The sequence below is a fragment of the Notolepis coatsorum genome (genome assembly GCF_963971535.1).
Source record: "Notolepis coatsorum genome assembly, chromosome: 5".
Lineage (NCBI taxonomy): Eukaryota > Metazoa > Chordata > Actinopteri > Aulopiformes > Paralepididae > Notolepis > Notolepis coatsorum.
This window is the reverse complement of record NC_140169.1, coordinates 79,720,071-79,736,616: the sequence shown is the minus strand read 5'-3', so window position 1 is coordinate 79,736,616 and position 16,546 is coordinate 79,720,071.

Sequence of the window (16,546 nt, the reverse complement as noted above, 5' to 3'; positions counted from 1 at the left end):
CATGACATTATCACTCTCATGCCTATTAGCTAGCCTCATTTTAACAGCATGACATTATCACTCTCTTGCCTGTTAGCTAGCCTCATTTTAACAGCATGACATTATCACTCTCATGCCTGTTAGCTAGCCTCATTTTAACAGCATGACATTATCACTCTCATGCCTGTTAGCTAGCCTCATTTTAACAGCATGACATTATCACTCTCTTGCCTGTTAGCTAGCCTCATTTTAACAGCATGACATTATCAATCTCTTGCCTGTTAGCTAGCCTCGTTTTAACAGCATGACATTATCACTCTCTTGCCTGTTAGCTAGCCTCATTTTAACAGCATGACATTATCACTCTCTTGCCTGTTAGCTAGCCTCGTTTTAACAGCATGACATTATCACTCTCTTGCCTGTTAGCTAGCCTCATTTTAACAGCATGACATTATCACTCTCATGCCTGTTAGCTAGCCTCGTTTTAACAGCATGACATTATCACTCTCTTGCCTGTTAGCTAGCCTCATTTTAACAGCATGACATTATCACTCTCATGCCTGTTAGCTAGCCTTGTTTTAACAGCATGACATTATCACTCTCTTGCCTGTTAGCTAGCCTCGTTTTAACAGCATGACATTATCACTCTCTTGCCTGTTAGCTAGCCTTGTTTTAACAGCATGACATTATCACTCTCTTGCCTGTTAGCGTTGCCTTGTTTTAACAGCATGACATTATCACTCTCTTGCCTGTTAGCGTTGCCTTGTTTTAACAGCATGACATTATCAATCTCATGCCTGTTAGCTAGCCTTGTTTTAACAGCATGACATTATCAATCTCATGCCTGTTAGCGTTGCCTCATTTTAACAGCATGACATTATCACTCTCATGCCTGTTAGCTAGCCTTGTTTTAACAGCATGTCATTATCACTCTCTTGCCTGTTAGCTAGCCTCGTTTTAACAGCATGTCATTATCACTCTCTTGCCTGTTAGCTAGCCTCATTTTAACAGCATGACATTATCACTCTCTTGCCTGTTAGCTAGCCTCGTTTTAACAGCATGACATTATCACTCTCTTGCCTGTTAGCGAGCCTCATTTTAACAGCATGACATTATCACTCTCTTGCCTGTTAGCTAGCCTTGTTTTAACAGCATGACATTATCACTCTCTTGCCTGTTAGCTAGCCTTGTTTTAACAGCATGACAAGTCATCTACAGCTTGCCGTCTTTGTGTCTCATGTGTGTTCCAGACCAATGCGAGCCCTGTCGAAGAATTTGTAGATCACTTACATTTAAATTCACATGACTTACAAATGATGTACACCAAGCAAGTCAGCAGGAGGGGTGCACCTCTGGTGGATAAGTGTAAGTGGTATTGTTTGTTTAACAGTGTTGAACTTGAGTGCTACACTCTGAGTGCATACTTAGTAGTACTATAGACATATTAACATAGTATGTATAGGCATAATAAATAGTAGTAGTAGATAATAAAAAAAAGTATAGTATAGACATAGTAACAAAGTACATCATGTAATGAAAAAGACAGTAAGTTTGTTTATTTCTTAATTTTTTAAGATGAAGTGTGTTTTTAGTCAATTGTGAAAAATTGGGCGGGTTTCAGCTGTCCTGACTGATGGTTTCAGCTGTCCTGACTGATGGTTTCAGCTGTCCTGACTGAGATGGTTTAGCTGTCCTGACTGATGGTTTCAGCTGTCCTGACTGAGATGGTTTCAGCTGTCCTGACTGTGATGGTTTCAGCTGTCCTGACTGTGATGGTTTCAGCTGTCCTGACTGAGATGGTTTCAGCTGTCCTGACTGATGGTTTCAGCTGTCCTGACTGTGATGGTTTAGCTGTCCTGACTGATGGTTTCAGCTGTCCTGACTGAGATGGTTTCAGCTGTCCTGACTGTGATGGTTTCAGCTGTCCTGACTGAGATGTTTCAGCTGTCCTGACTGATATGGTTTCAGTCCTGACTGTGATGGTTTATGTTCTGAAGGATCAGATTAAACCGAATATATATATATTTATTTATATATATATATTTAATTGTATTTGTATATCCCCTGATATCCCTTGTATATTCCTTGTACAATATGCATTGAATATCCCTTCTAGTCTACTGAACATCCCATAATAGTCTCCATTCTACCATTGGACGAGACCTTGGTGCCAGGTCGCCATACCCCTCAGACCAGGTTCAATCGTACCGCTCAACATGTATGAACAAGTCCTAGTTCCGCGTAGGAATATGTCTACCGCACCACTAATGGTACTATTTGTTCATAGTGCGTATATATACTGCGCTATTAAAGTAGAGCTTTCTTTTAGTCCAGTTCCTTACCCTCCAACAGAGTGACAGACGCAAAAGCCTCCCCGCGAACCACGTGTGGGCAGTAAGGCCAATTCGGCCCAGTATCGGCATTGAGACATCGTGTATATTAATATTTGAATAGTCATATTTGGCACTATATCGTCGAGTTGGACGTATTCTATTAAGCTAATAATAGTCTATTCATATGTAGTGCCTCGTGCGGTAAGAGTTCTATAGTAATCAGCACCCCCATCGTTTCGGGCATCAGCTGGACGCTTATCCAGGGTGGTTGACCCCACGTGAAGCTGCACCCGAGGAGCTCCAGGCCAAAGAGCGAGTGGACCTGTATATTGGATTATTCTACCGACGACGGCTAGCCTTCCCCGGCTTGGATTATGCTTTGAGTACTTTGATTATTCTATGGATAAAGGCCAACACTGCGGTGTGTTGGAAATACCCCCCCCGGAGAGGACGACAGGTGAGAAGACGCTCTACACGACGAGGTCGCCTCACGTCTCTCCATCGTGGACCGGAGGACGCCGGCCACAGAGAGTCCAACTGCTTTCATCTGTGGATCGAGGATCGCTGGGCACCGGGTCGCACGACTGTGGGCTCTCCCAGGATACCCTCGGCCAGACGGGATACAGCCAGACTCTACCCCCCCCCCCTCCAGCTGTCCTACAAGCAGTCGGAACCTTCCCCTAGTGTATCCAGCTATATAATCATTCAAGTATCATTGCTATTGTTCCCTAAATATTCCAGGTTGTATATTTGCTTCCTGCGCAATCAGAGATTGGACATTCGATATTGATCTACCTACGAATACTCATTTGCCATAAAAGTGCATACTATTTCAAATCATAAATGTAATTAAGTGATCGTTGTACATACCTTTTGCTATGTATTATTATTAAACGCAGACTTTCGACTTGGTACATTTGTGTTGGATCCGTTTCATCAGGTGGGAGTGTTTATCATAATTATTTATACCTAGTACTGGGTGGCCAGAGTCTAAAGTACAAGAGGTAGTGGTAGTAAGTATCATATCTAACAATACAGTCAGGGAATTGTACCCCTCAGTTACAATTGGTCCTTCGAGCCGGAGGGTAATCAGTGTAATATTAATATAGTGTTATTAATATTAAAATGGCCTATGATGAACACTCCACGAAACGATCCTCCTAACCAACAACGCCCGCGGCGCAAACGACAGCTCCCTCAGTACCTAGAGGCTTACGCTGTCAGTCAACAACCTAGTCTTCTACCAACAGTAAACGCGGTAAAACTAGAAAGTAAAATTATGTCTAACCCTAACGACCAGGCTACCCCGACCATAGAGGCCCCTATGGGTTCTAACGTAACTGACCCAGCTCACGGTGGGGACCAGGGGGGACCAGACATGACTTTACACCCCGCCAATACCGAAGAAGTAGTCCCCGACGAGTCCCGGGAGGAAGACAACACTACCGAGAGAGAACTCGGCACGGAAGAAGATGAGGAGAGCACCGTGGAGATAGAGCTCCAAGACTCCGCACGGAGTACCCCAAGGGACGGCTCCCCTATACAACCGTCTTCTCCCAGCGAGGCAGAGAGGACACTACAGCAGGCATTCCTCGTCAGCCTGAAAGCCTCTACTGAACGCGATAGACTCCAGGGTGAACGCGATCGATTGCAGATACAGCAACGGAGCGAAGAAGAGCACATACGCCTGGAAATAAGACGCATTCAGATGGAAGAGAATATGGCAAGAGACCGGGCCGACGCCAAGCGCGCCGCCACCGGTGCCCAGAGAGAATCGGATCTCACCAAGCGCGAAGCCGAGCGCGACAGAGCACAAGCGCAACTAATAGAACAGCTGATCAGAAGGACAACACCCCCTCCCTCCACCAGAGGCTCCAGGAACTCGTCTAGACATCACTCCAGGGCGGCATCCCCTAGCCGAGTAAGCGACCCTGAACTTGACCAACAGACGAGGTTTATACCCCCCGCAGACCCCCTTCCCCAACCGGTCCAAGCGAGACCCAGCCACCGGGAAGGAGCAGCATACACTGCGGAGAGGCTAAATCAGAGACTACAAGCCCTGGATGACCTAACGGAAGACGAAGAGGAAGAGGAGGAGAACCACGCCCGACGACAGCACAGTACTCTACCGGACCAGGAGGTCCAGTACAGCCCAGGCTATACCCCCGCGGAGCTGCGCTACAGACCCCCGACGCTATTCACGGGTGAGCACGACGCACGACCCGCACCGAGGAACAGCACCTGGACCAGCGGGCCATGGTACACAGCCGGTACCAGCCCACGCCAAGGAGCAGGAGGAGACTCGCCTAGGAGGCCTCTCCCCCAACGCTCGCCGATGTATCAACAATCCGCGTCATACATTGGCACACCTATGGTACCAGACTTCACCCAGGAGAACCGGGCCCAGTATACGGAGCTCCGCATGTGTCTGGAGACAATGTTGGTGGATGTCATTGATGAACGCCATAAATACGCGATACTACTGAAGCATTTAAAGGTACCCCGCGCGCACAACATAGCGCTCGCCTACGCCACTTCCACGACCCCATACACCGCAGCGCTGGTAGCGTTGGACCAGAGATATGGACGTATATGGGATTACGTGATCCAGGAGATCAGGCACATCGACCGCCTACCCCCAGCAACAGACAATCGAGCACTGGACGACCTGTCCATCAGAGTGCAGTCCCTGGTAGGGATGCTGGGAGCGCAGAGGGAAAAGGGTAGGCATGAACTATACGCCAACTCAAATGTAGAGAGGATCTTGGAGAAGCTACCGCCCGCCCGACAGGAGCGCTTTAGGCGGCAGAGAGACCACCGAGACCCTAATGGCCCCGAACCGAACCTCCTCGATCTAGCCGACTTCCTGGCGAGAGAAGTCAGCAGCTTACGGCTAGATACATTCGGACGGAGCACCCCTGGCTCCAGAGAAGGAACCAGGAGACTAAATGATGGAAGAAGATCGGTGACTGTCATGCACCAATCGGAGTCAGTGCCAAGCAGTAGGAGCCACAGTACCCCCTCAAGAAAGGAGAAGTGGAAGATAGTGTGCCCCTACTGTGAGAAAGAACACTGGCTGTCACAATGTGACTCATTCCCCAAGATGAATGCGGAGGAAGCGAGTCAATGGATAAAGTCCAACAGACGCTGTTTTCGCTGTGCGCGATCACACATGGCAGCCGAATGCCGCTTAAAGAAAAAGTGCAGTCGGTGCGATGGAGCCCATCTGGACATACTCCACGACAGTAACAGACGGCGGCCTCCACCCGCACCATCAAGCAGCAAAGCAAGCGTCATGTACATCGACCCCGCCAGCAGCAGCGGAGCCAGAGTGCTCTTAAAGGTAGTCCGTGTGACATTGAGCTACCAGAATAAAGTCATGGACACTTACGCCGTCCTTGATGACGGGTCAGAGAAGACCCTTCTGCTCGCGTCCGCTGCGGCCCAGCTAGGGCTGCGGGGGAGCGAAAACCAAATGACAATTCGGACAATAAGAAGAGATTTGAAAACGATAAAGGGCGAGAATGTCTCATTCTCTATCGCAGCAAGCGGCCAGCCCGAGCGACGGTACAGGATTACAGACGCTTTCACCAGCCAAGAAATAGGACTCTCGCGGTACACATACCCCGTAGCCAAGCTGATGGAGAAATATGTACATCTACGCAAGCTACCGATCCCACTCATAGACGGTGCTACCCCGACACTGTTGATAGGCTCCGACCATGCAGACCTCATTGTCCCGATAGACCGGGTTCATACCGGACCCAGAGGCTGTCCTGCAGCAGTCGAGACCCGCCTAGGATGGACTCTCCAAGGCCCACTCGCCAAATCTCTCAACCGAACCACAGCCACTAGCTGTCTCCACTCCCGAGTCACAGAGGGAGACACCGCACTCCTGCAGCATGTAGAGAGGCTATGGACCTTAGAACAAATGCCCTTTAAGAACGAAAAGAAAGACATTCGCTCTAACGACGACATCTGCGCCATTAACCTCCTCGAGACGGGAACAAAGAGAGTCCCAGTCAGCGGCGTGTTGAGATACGCCACGCCACTCCTGCGGCGGGAAGGGATGCCTACCTTTCACGCAAAGAAAGACGCCACAGAGCGGTACCTACTAAACACAGAGCGGCGCTTAGCCAAGGACCCCGCCCAAGAAAGTGTATACCGCGCTGAGATTGAGAAGCTCATCACAGCGGGACACGTCACAAAGATTGACATTAAAGAGGCCGACCAGACGACTGAATCGTGGTACGTGCCCCACCACAAGGTTCATCACAACGGCAAAGACCGCATCGTGTTTAACTGCAGCTACCAGATCGGATCCCAAAATCTGAATAAAGAGCTATTGCCCGGTCCTACACTCGGCCCCTCCCTACTAGGCGTACTACTCCGCTTCCGCCAGGACAAGGTGGCTATCAGCGGGGATATCAAAGGGATGTTCCTGCAGGTGAGATTAGTAGAGGAGGACAAGCCCCTGTTGCGGTTCCTATGGAGAGAGAGGCCAGGAGATGAGCACCCAGCCATCTACCAATGGGAAGTCCTCCCTTTCGGAACTACATGCAGCCCATGCTGTGCTACATTTGCACTACAGAGACATGTCGCAGAGGACCCAGCAGCGTACGAAGAGGTCCGACACAGTGTGAAGAACAGCTTCTACGTAGATAACTGTCTACAAAGCGTTTCGACCCAGGAAGAAGCCGAGGCTCTCCTACTTAAACTCCGCGCCTCTCTGATCAAAGGCGGCTTTGATCTCAGGCAGTGGGCCAGCAGCGATCCGCACGTACTGCGCAGCCTCTCCTCCGAGGACAAGGCAGCGAGCAGCGAGACCTGGATGGCCACAATCCCAGGAGAAGCCCAAGAGATGACACTAGGACTAGTGTGGCGCTTCAAAACAGATTCGCTCCACTATAGACACAAACCCCTGACCACGGAGCAGGGAAGGTCGACGGCAATACCGACCACCAGACGGAGTGTGTACAGAACACTCGCCCGACAATATGACCCGTTAGGATGTATACTACCGTACACCACCAGGGCAAAGATGATTGTACGAGCATTGTGGGACAAGGACCAGGGCTGGGACGACCCCATTCCCGCACCCCTTGCATCCACCTGGAGAGAGTGGGAGATGGAACTCCACTCACTCCCAGGCGTTAATATACGCCGAAGCTACTTCCCACCCACGGTGAGGCCAGAGACATGTAAAATGGATCTACACGTCTTCAGTGACGCCTCCGAGGTCGCCTACGGATCAGTAGCCTACTTGCGGGCCCAAGAAGAGGGGGGAGAGATCTACACAGCATTCATCCTCGCCCGCTCGAGAATAGCCCCATGCAAGCAACAGTCTATCCCACGTCTAGAGCTCTGCGCAGCCCTCGCAGGAGCGCATCTAGCCACGCTCATCCAACGTGAGCTCACCATTCCGGTGCATAGAACAATCCTGTGGTCAGATTCCACGACAGTACTCGCCTGGATCAAATCGGATTCATGCAAATACAAAGTCTTCGTGGGAGTCAGAGTCACTGAGATTCAAGAGTTAACCGGAGAAGCAAACTGGCGCTATGTTGATACAAAACACAACCCAGCTGACGTCATCACCCGGGGAATGTCCCTAGATGACTTAACCCGTCATAACATCTACAGTGTATACTGTATACCTGGAGATACATTAGCATGAGCCTGACGCCCTCTCTCTCTTTTTTTTCTTTTCTTTTTTTGTTGTTCTTTTTTTTCTGTTAAAGTATATATTTTTTTCCTTTTGCTAAATTTATTTTTCTATTTATTTTTTCGTTTCTTATCCTACAAAAAATCATAAAAAAAAATATTGTAAAAATCCCTCCCCACTGGGTTGTTTAAGAGGCGTACTCGGATTATACAGCTTATTTTGATTACGCTGAATACCTTAAACAAAATGAATAAGAGGGAAGAGCCTGAGTAACAAATGTCATTGACTATGTGAATCAAGTATATTATACTGTATGATTAATGCAATGTGATGTTCAATATGACACAAAATAAAAGAAAGTTCAAAAAAAAAAAATAACATCTACAGTGACGGACCAGCATTCCTCAAGCTCCCGGAAGGAGATTGGCCCACGCCCACCCCGAGGGAAGCAAGTGACGAGGAGGCTGAGAATAAGAAACCCATGTTCTGTGGATTGAGCACTGTTGTCTCCGCAGACCCCAACATAGACGATTGCATTACCATAGAGAGTGCGCAGCAACGGACATTCCTGCGGCACCACCCAGAGATTAAGTCCCCCGCTGATATGTCAGCAGCTGACTACGAGGAAGCAGAACTGCTTCTACTGCAACGAGCCCAGAGAGACTCGTTCCCCGATGAACTAGACTGTCTACAGGGAGGAAAGCCCGTCCCATCAGACAGCAGATTGATTCATCTGGCCCCCGAGAGTGACACACATACCCTCATCAGAGTGGGTGATCGCCTGCGGAGAGCCCCCAATTTACCGGATGACATTAAGTACCCGATCGTATTGAACAGCCGACACAAGGTCACAGAGCTGATTATAAAGAAATACGACGAGGATGTACACCACGCAGGAGCAGAGAGAGTCTTCGCGGAAATCAGACGTCGTTACTGGATACTTCAAGGAAGAGAGGCGGTGCGACGCTTCCAGCGAACCTGTCTAGACTGCCGAAAGTGGCGCGCGCAGCCCAGCATACCACGGATGGCTGACCTACCTCCATGTCGCCTCCGACTCGGCGACAAGCCATTCCACTCAACAGGCATGGACTGTTTTGGCCCGCTGCACATAAAGAAGGGAAGAGGCACCGAGAAGCGGTGGGGTATTGTATTCAAATGCATGACCACCAGAGCAATACATATCGAGCTCCTTCCGACCATGAGCGCAGACTCATTCCTTATGGCCTTCCGAAGATTCACATCACGGAAAGGAAAACCGTCTACATTATTGTCCGATCACGGGACAAACTTCAAAGGCGGAGAAAGGGAGCTGAGGGAGAGCTTCCAAGCTATGGGCCCAGAACTTAGGACCCACCTCGCTCCAGCCCAGATTGACTTTCAATTCAACCCCCCAAACGCACCCCACTTCGGTGGAACTTGGGAACGAGAAGTACGTTCTATAAAGACAGCCCTGTACGCAGTACTTGGGGCCCAGACTGTGGCGGAAGAAGTCCTAATGACAGTCCTCACGGAGATTGAGGGAGTATTGAACTCAAAGCCCCTCGGTTACGTCTCCAGTGATGTAGCAGATGTCGACCCAGTCACCCCCAACACCCTCCTGATGGGGCGGCTAGATCCCGCGTTACCCCAGACAATGTACCGGCCTGAAGAAGCGAACGGCCGACGAATGTGGAGGTACAGCCAAGTATTAGCCGACAAGTTTTGGAGCAGTTTCCTACTGCACTACCTACCGTCTCTACAGACCCGCCAGAAGTGGGTAAAAGAGAGAGACAATTTGACGGAAGGAACAGTCGTCATGATTATTGACCAGTCACTACCCAGAGCTATGTGGCCGGCTGGCCGCGTAAGCAAAGTGATCACCGGTGCCGATGGCAAGGTCCGAGCAGCTGAAGTACTCGTCCAGGGGCGCATTTACACCCGTCCTGTGGCGAGGCTCATAGAACTGCCCCGACTCCCAGACACAATCGATGATGACCATGACCCTATGACTTTGTGAGTTGACTGACCCTTACAGCGAACCCTTGAGTGGTAGACAGTGCGGTTAATCTGTCTCTGCTTAACTAATTGGGTTGGGACCAATTAGGGGGCGGCTGTTCTGAAGGATCAGATTAAACCGAATATATATATTTATTTATATATATTTAATTGTATTTGTATATCCCCTGATATCCCTTGTATATTCCTTGTACAATATGCATTGAATATCCCTTCTAGTCTACTGAACATCCCATAATAGTCTCCATTCTACCATTGGACGAGACCTTGGTGCCAGGTCGCCATACCCCTCAGACCAGGTTCAATCGTACCGCTCAACATGTATGGACAAGTCTTAGTTCCGCGTAGGAATATGTCTACCGCACCACTAATGGTACTATTTGTTCATAGTGCGTATATATACTGCGCTATTAAAGTAGAGCTTTCTTTTAGTCCAGTTCCTTACCCTCCAACAGAGTGACAGACGCAAAAGCCTCCCCGCGAACCACGTGTGGGCAGTAAGGCCAATTCGGCCCAGTATCGGCATTGAGACATCGTGTATATTAATATTTGAATAGTCATATTTGGCACTATATCGTCGAGTTGGACGTATTCTATTAAGCTAATAATAGTCTATTCATATGTAGTGCCTCGTGCGGTAAGAGTTCTATAGTAATCAGCACCCCCATCGTTTCGGGCATCAGCTGGACGCTTATCCAGGGTGGTTGACCCCACGTGAAGCTGCACCCGAGGAGCTCCAGGCCAAAGAGCGAGTGGACCTGTATATTGGATTATTCTACCGACGACGGCTAGCCTTCCCCGGCTTGGATTATGCTTTGAGTACTTTGATTATTCTATGGATAAAGGCCAACACTGCGGTGTGTTGGAAATACCCCCCCCGGAGAGGACGACAGGTGAGAAGACGCTCTACACGACGAGGTCGCCTCACGTCTCTCCATCGTGGACCGGAGGACGCCGGCCACAGAGAGTCCAACTGCTTTCATCTGTGGATCGAGGATCGCTGGGCACCGGGTCGCACGACTGTGGGCTCTCCCAGGATACCCTCGGCCAGACGGGATACAGCCAGACTCTACCCCCCCCCCCTCCAGCTGTCCTACAAGCAGTCGGAACCTTCCCCTAGTGTATCCAGCTATATAATCATTCAAGTATCATTGCTATTGTTCCCTAAATATTCCAGGTTGTATATTTGCTTCCTGCGCAATCAGAGATTGGACATTCGATATTGATCTACCTACGAATACTCATTTGCCATAAAAGTGCATACTATTTCAAATCATAAATGTAATTAAGTGATCGTTGTACATACCTTTTGCTATGTATTATTATTAAACGCAGACTTTCGACTTGGTACATTTGTGTTGGATCCGTTTCATCAGGTGGGAGTGTTTATCATAATTATTTATACCTAGTACTGGGTGGCCAGAGTCTAAAGTACAAGAGGTAGTGGTAGTAAGTATCATATCTAACAATACAGTCAGGGAATTGTACCCCTCAGTTACAGTTTAGCTGTCCTGACTGAGATGGTTTCAGCTGTCCTGACTGAGATGGTTTCAGCTGTCCTGACTGTGATGGTTTCAGCTGTCCTGACTGTGATGGTTTCAGCTGCCCTGACTGTGGTGGTTTCAGCTGTCCTGACTGTGGTGGTTTCATCTGTCCTGACTGTGATGGTTTCAGCTGTCTGTCCTGACTGTGGTGGTTTCAGCTGTCCTGACTGTGGTGGTTTCAGCTGTCCTGACTGTGATGGTTTCATCTGTCCTGACTGTGGTGGTTTCAGCTGTCCTGACTGTGGTGGTTTCAGCTGTCCTGACTGTCGTGGTTTCAGCTGTCCTGACTGAGATGGTTTCAGCTGTCCTGACTGTGGTGGTTTCAGCTGTCCTGACTGTGATGGTTTCAGCTGTCCTGGCTGTGGTGGTTTCAGCTGTCCTGACTGTGATGGTTTCAGCTGTCCTGACTGTGGTGGTTTCATCTGTCTTGACTGTGGTGGTTTCAGTTGTCCTGACTGTGGTGGTTTCAGTTGTCTGAGCCTTTAACCCCTTAGTGCTTATTGCCCTACTGTGCATGAACCCTTATGGTTATGCTGGTTCATGTTTATTATACATTATTATACTAATGTCAACACCTGCAGCATTATCTACAAACTATAACTTCACTCACACACCTCGACCCTCCAGACGGGGTGGAGGCACTGGCCTCATGACATCTCCTTCATGGGCTACAAACCTAACGCAACTCCCAGAACTGTCACTCTCCTCCCTCGAATATCATGCAGTATCTGTCTCTAATCCTTTCAATCTCACCATTGTTACACTCTATCGCCCTCCAGGTCCCCTCGATCACTTCACAGATGAGCTGGACATGCTTCTAAGCTCCTTACCGGAAGATGGTACCCCGCTCCTTCTATTGGGCGACTTCAACCTGCCTGACTCATCTCAGTCGGTCCCAGTGGTCTCCCTCCTACAACAATTTGACCTGACTCCCACTGCCATGCCTCCCACCCACAAAGCAGGCAACTCCTTGGATCTCATATTTTCCCGTAACTCCAGCATCATTAACACCACGGTAACTCCCCTACATGTATCTGACCATTCCTTCATATCCTTCTCACTAACTCTCATGCTTAACCGAAAAGTCTTCACCCCAACTCAAACCGTCTCACTCAGACGCAACCTGCCCTCCCTATCCCCCTCCACCCTCTCCTCTGACATAATATCCGCTCTACCTTTGAGTGACACCTTCTCTGCTCTCCCCACAGAGATGGCAACCTCCACCCTCCTCTCAGCCCTTGCAACCTCCTTCAACAAGCTCTGTCCCCTCGTTGAGAAACCTGCCCGCCGTTCCCCACCCAGTCCATGGCTGACGGATGCAGTGAGAGAACAAAGACAGGTCCTGAGAGCGGCTGAGAGGAAGTATAGAAAGTCACGCCTCACTGCTGACATCGACACATATCACAACCTCTTGTTAACATTCTCCAAAACCATTACTAATGCCAAAGCTTCTTTCTTTCACCATAGGATCGAGGCCTCTGCCAAGAATCTTCGCAAACTGCATGCTACCATGTCCTCCCTCCTCACCCCCCCCCCCCACCTCCTCCTCCCTCATCTTTTTCTGCCGAAGACTGCGATCTTCTTTGAGGAAAAAGTGGAGAACATCCGCAGCTCCTTCTCCCAACCCCCACCCATTCCAAACGCTGAATCGAGAACCTCATCCTTCACTCTGTCATCTTTCTCTCCCATTACAGAAGCCGAGACCCTGACACTGGTAACGTCGAACCGTCCGACTACATGCCAGCTGGACCAGCTACCCTCCCCACTCCTCCAGACCATAGCACCGGACATCCTCCCATTCCTAACTGCAACCATCAACTCCTCACTCAACTCGGGGGTGGTCCCCACCTCCCTAAAACAAGCCAGAGTCACGCCCCTCATAAAAAAACCAACCCTGAACCCCACCGTCATAGCCAACTATCGCCCTGTCTCTCTTCTCTCCTTCCTTTCTAAAACACTTGAACGTGCTGTATCCAACCAACTTACTGCTTATCTCTTACAGAATGACCTCCTAGACCCCAATCAGTCTGGCTTCCGGACTGGCCACTCCACAGAAACGGCGCTCATTGCGGTCACAGAGGCACTTCACTTAGCAAAAGCGAAAGGCCTCTCCTCTGTCCTGATTCTCCTAGATCTATCTGCAGCCTTCGACACAGTCAACCATCAGATCCTCCTCGCGGCCCTCGCAGGAATGGGAGTGGCTGGATCTGCGCTGACATGGCTGACATCATACCTCAATGACCGCTCCTACCAAGTGTCATGGAGAGGGACTCTGTCGGCCACCCGCCCCCTCCGGACGGGTGTCCCCCAGGGCTCGGTCCTAGGACCCCTTCTCTTCTCCCTCTACACTAAATCACTGGGTAACATTATCACGTCTCATGGCTTCTCATATCATTGTTATGCCGATGATACTCAACTCTTCCTCTCCTTCCCTCCCTCAGATATCCACGTCTCTGAGCGGATCTCGGCCTGTCTGTCCGACATCTCCGCCTGGATGACGACCAACCACCTCAAACTGAACCTAAGCAAAACAGAATTGCTCCACCTGCCGGCCAAATCCTCCCCCCTGACCGACCTCTCCATCACAGTCGAGAATGCAGCTGTGACCGCATCGCCGACCGCCAAGAACCTTGGTGTTGTCCTCGACGACCAGTTGAACTTCTCTGCTCACATCGCAGCGACAACCAGAACCTGCAGATTCCTCCTGAGCAACGTCAGAAGGATACGCCCCTTCCTGACAAAAGAAGCCACCCAACTCCTCGTCCAATCAACAGTCATCTCCCGCCTCGACTACTGCAACGCACTGCTAGCTGGCCTCCCGGCCACTGCCACCAAGCCTCTTCAACTCATTCAAAATGCAGCGGCCCGCCTGATCTCAAACCTACCGAAGTCCGCCCATGTCACCCCACTTCTTAGGGACCTGCACTGGCTCCCCATTGCTGCACGTATCCGCTTCAAGGCCCTCGACCTAGCATACCGTGCGGCAAAGGGAACCGCTCCCGCCTACCTCCGGTCAATGGTCTCTAACTACACACCCTCAAGACCCCTACGCTCTGCATCTTCTGGCCGCCTCAGATCTACTCCTATCCAAGCTCCCGGAGGGTCATCAAAGAGAAGCCGCCTATTCTCAGTCCTTGCCCCACAATGGTGGAATGAACTACCCATCCCAGTTAGGACAGCCGAATCCCGTCCAATCTTTCGCCGTCGACTAAAGACTCACTTCTTCAACCATTATCTGAAATGATAAAAAAAGAAAAAAAAAAAAGAAAAAAAATCTAACCCCGACTCACCTTAATGTCATGCACTTGTCCTAATAAACTAACCTACACTGTAACACGCAACACTTTGATGAACATTGTTACTCAGCTGATAGAGTTATACCCTTCTTGCTGTCTTGTCGCACAGAACTTGTAAGTCGCTTTGGATAAAAGCGTCAGCTAAATGACTAAATGTAAATGTAATGTGTATTCATTATGTTCATTTGAATTCAGCCTGACAACATGCACAGAAATCATTTGTGATTTCAAAAGAACCTTTCATGCCTGAAGGGAACACTTTAAAAGTTTAGTCTTAGCTCCAAAATATAGGAAATGCAAAAAATATTTTATATACTATATCATTTACAGTGCATGTGTAGTAACACATCCATGTTTAGACTAAATAACGATAATCAAAATCACAGATTGCCATGTTTTTGTTATACAGTATTGTGCAAAAGAACAACAAAAGCAGGCTTTTATTTCATTTATTAAATGTAATAAACAATATTAGTACAGTACATTCAGAAATGGTCATTATCCACCATCATACATTTCTGCACCACATAGAAGGAAGTATTTCCAGGCTGATACTAAAATGATCCAAAATAATCGGGGGACCTTCAATAATGTCATGATACTATTTATATAAAAAAAACAATATCTGCAACTGCAATGTGACATGTCCCTTCTAGCGGTTTGCTGTGCTTAACCTTGAGTTGGTGCTATACCGTTACATGACCTTTGCTATAGTACGGAATCAGTGTTTCAACTAGGTTTAGCTAAATCCTGTGTATTTACAGTGAATTATATGTATTGTCCATTAATACATGCTGTCCATTCCAAATAATCGAATAAATGAAATGAATGTTCATTTGCTCAGCAAAATAACAGAAAATAATGGGGTAACCAGATGGAATGGTGTTAAAAGAGCTCACACTGATATTAATCATGAAGCTAAGGCATATCTTTTTAATTTGTTGAAGGCGTCAAAAGGGGTTTACTTAACACCATTAACACTTTGAATGCCACGAGGTGGCGCCAGAGGTATCGCTTCAATGCCACCATCGGCGCCAATGTTACGCTTAATATCGCCTAATCTATGTTTTAAATTATGGCTATGCGTCTAATCTGCCTGTCGCTTATCAAAGAATCCTTTTCCAGTCAGTGCTGTCAAGGCAGATTGGTTTTTTATCGCTTCATTTCCATTTGAGAGCATTTTGAAAAGCACCCGTTTTGAGGTAAAAAACAGTTCATTCTAGACCATTCTATGATAATCGTCTTTTACTGGAATATTCCAGAACGTTGATATTCGTCTGCCTATTTATGAATCGTTTTCAAATAAACGCTAGATGATCAATATTATACGTGCACGCAAGCACATTCGAGCCGCGCACGGATAATCGCCGTGTTCATTTCCTCTTGGACTTTTACAGTGAAACCGAAAGAGCCCATTTCACAAAACAGCCTATATCTTCATCAAAATTTGTCTGATTATCCTAACACTGATAACATAGATTCCTTACCTGACATCAGATGGTATCCAACTGGTATATTCCAATTCCTGATCACCATTCGAAAAAATCGATAAGTGTATGGATCCAACGTGTGTACAGCACAGTACATGATTCCACAGGGCTGAGAGGCTCCAGAATGAACTGTGGTAACCCCGGCTGCATCAGTGGACTGGAAAATGTGGAGTACAGGATTTTTTTCCCCATCCATTTTCATTGAGTCCATTCCAAAATCCCTTATGTCATCTGGGAGACGATA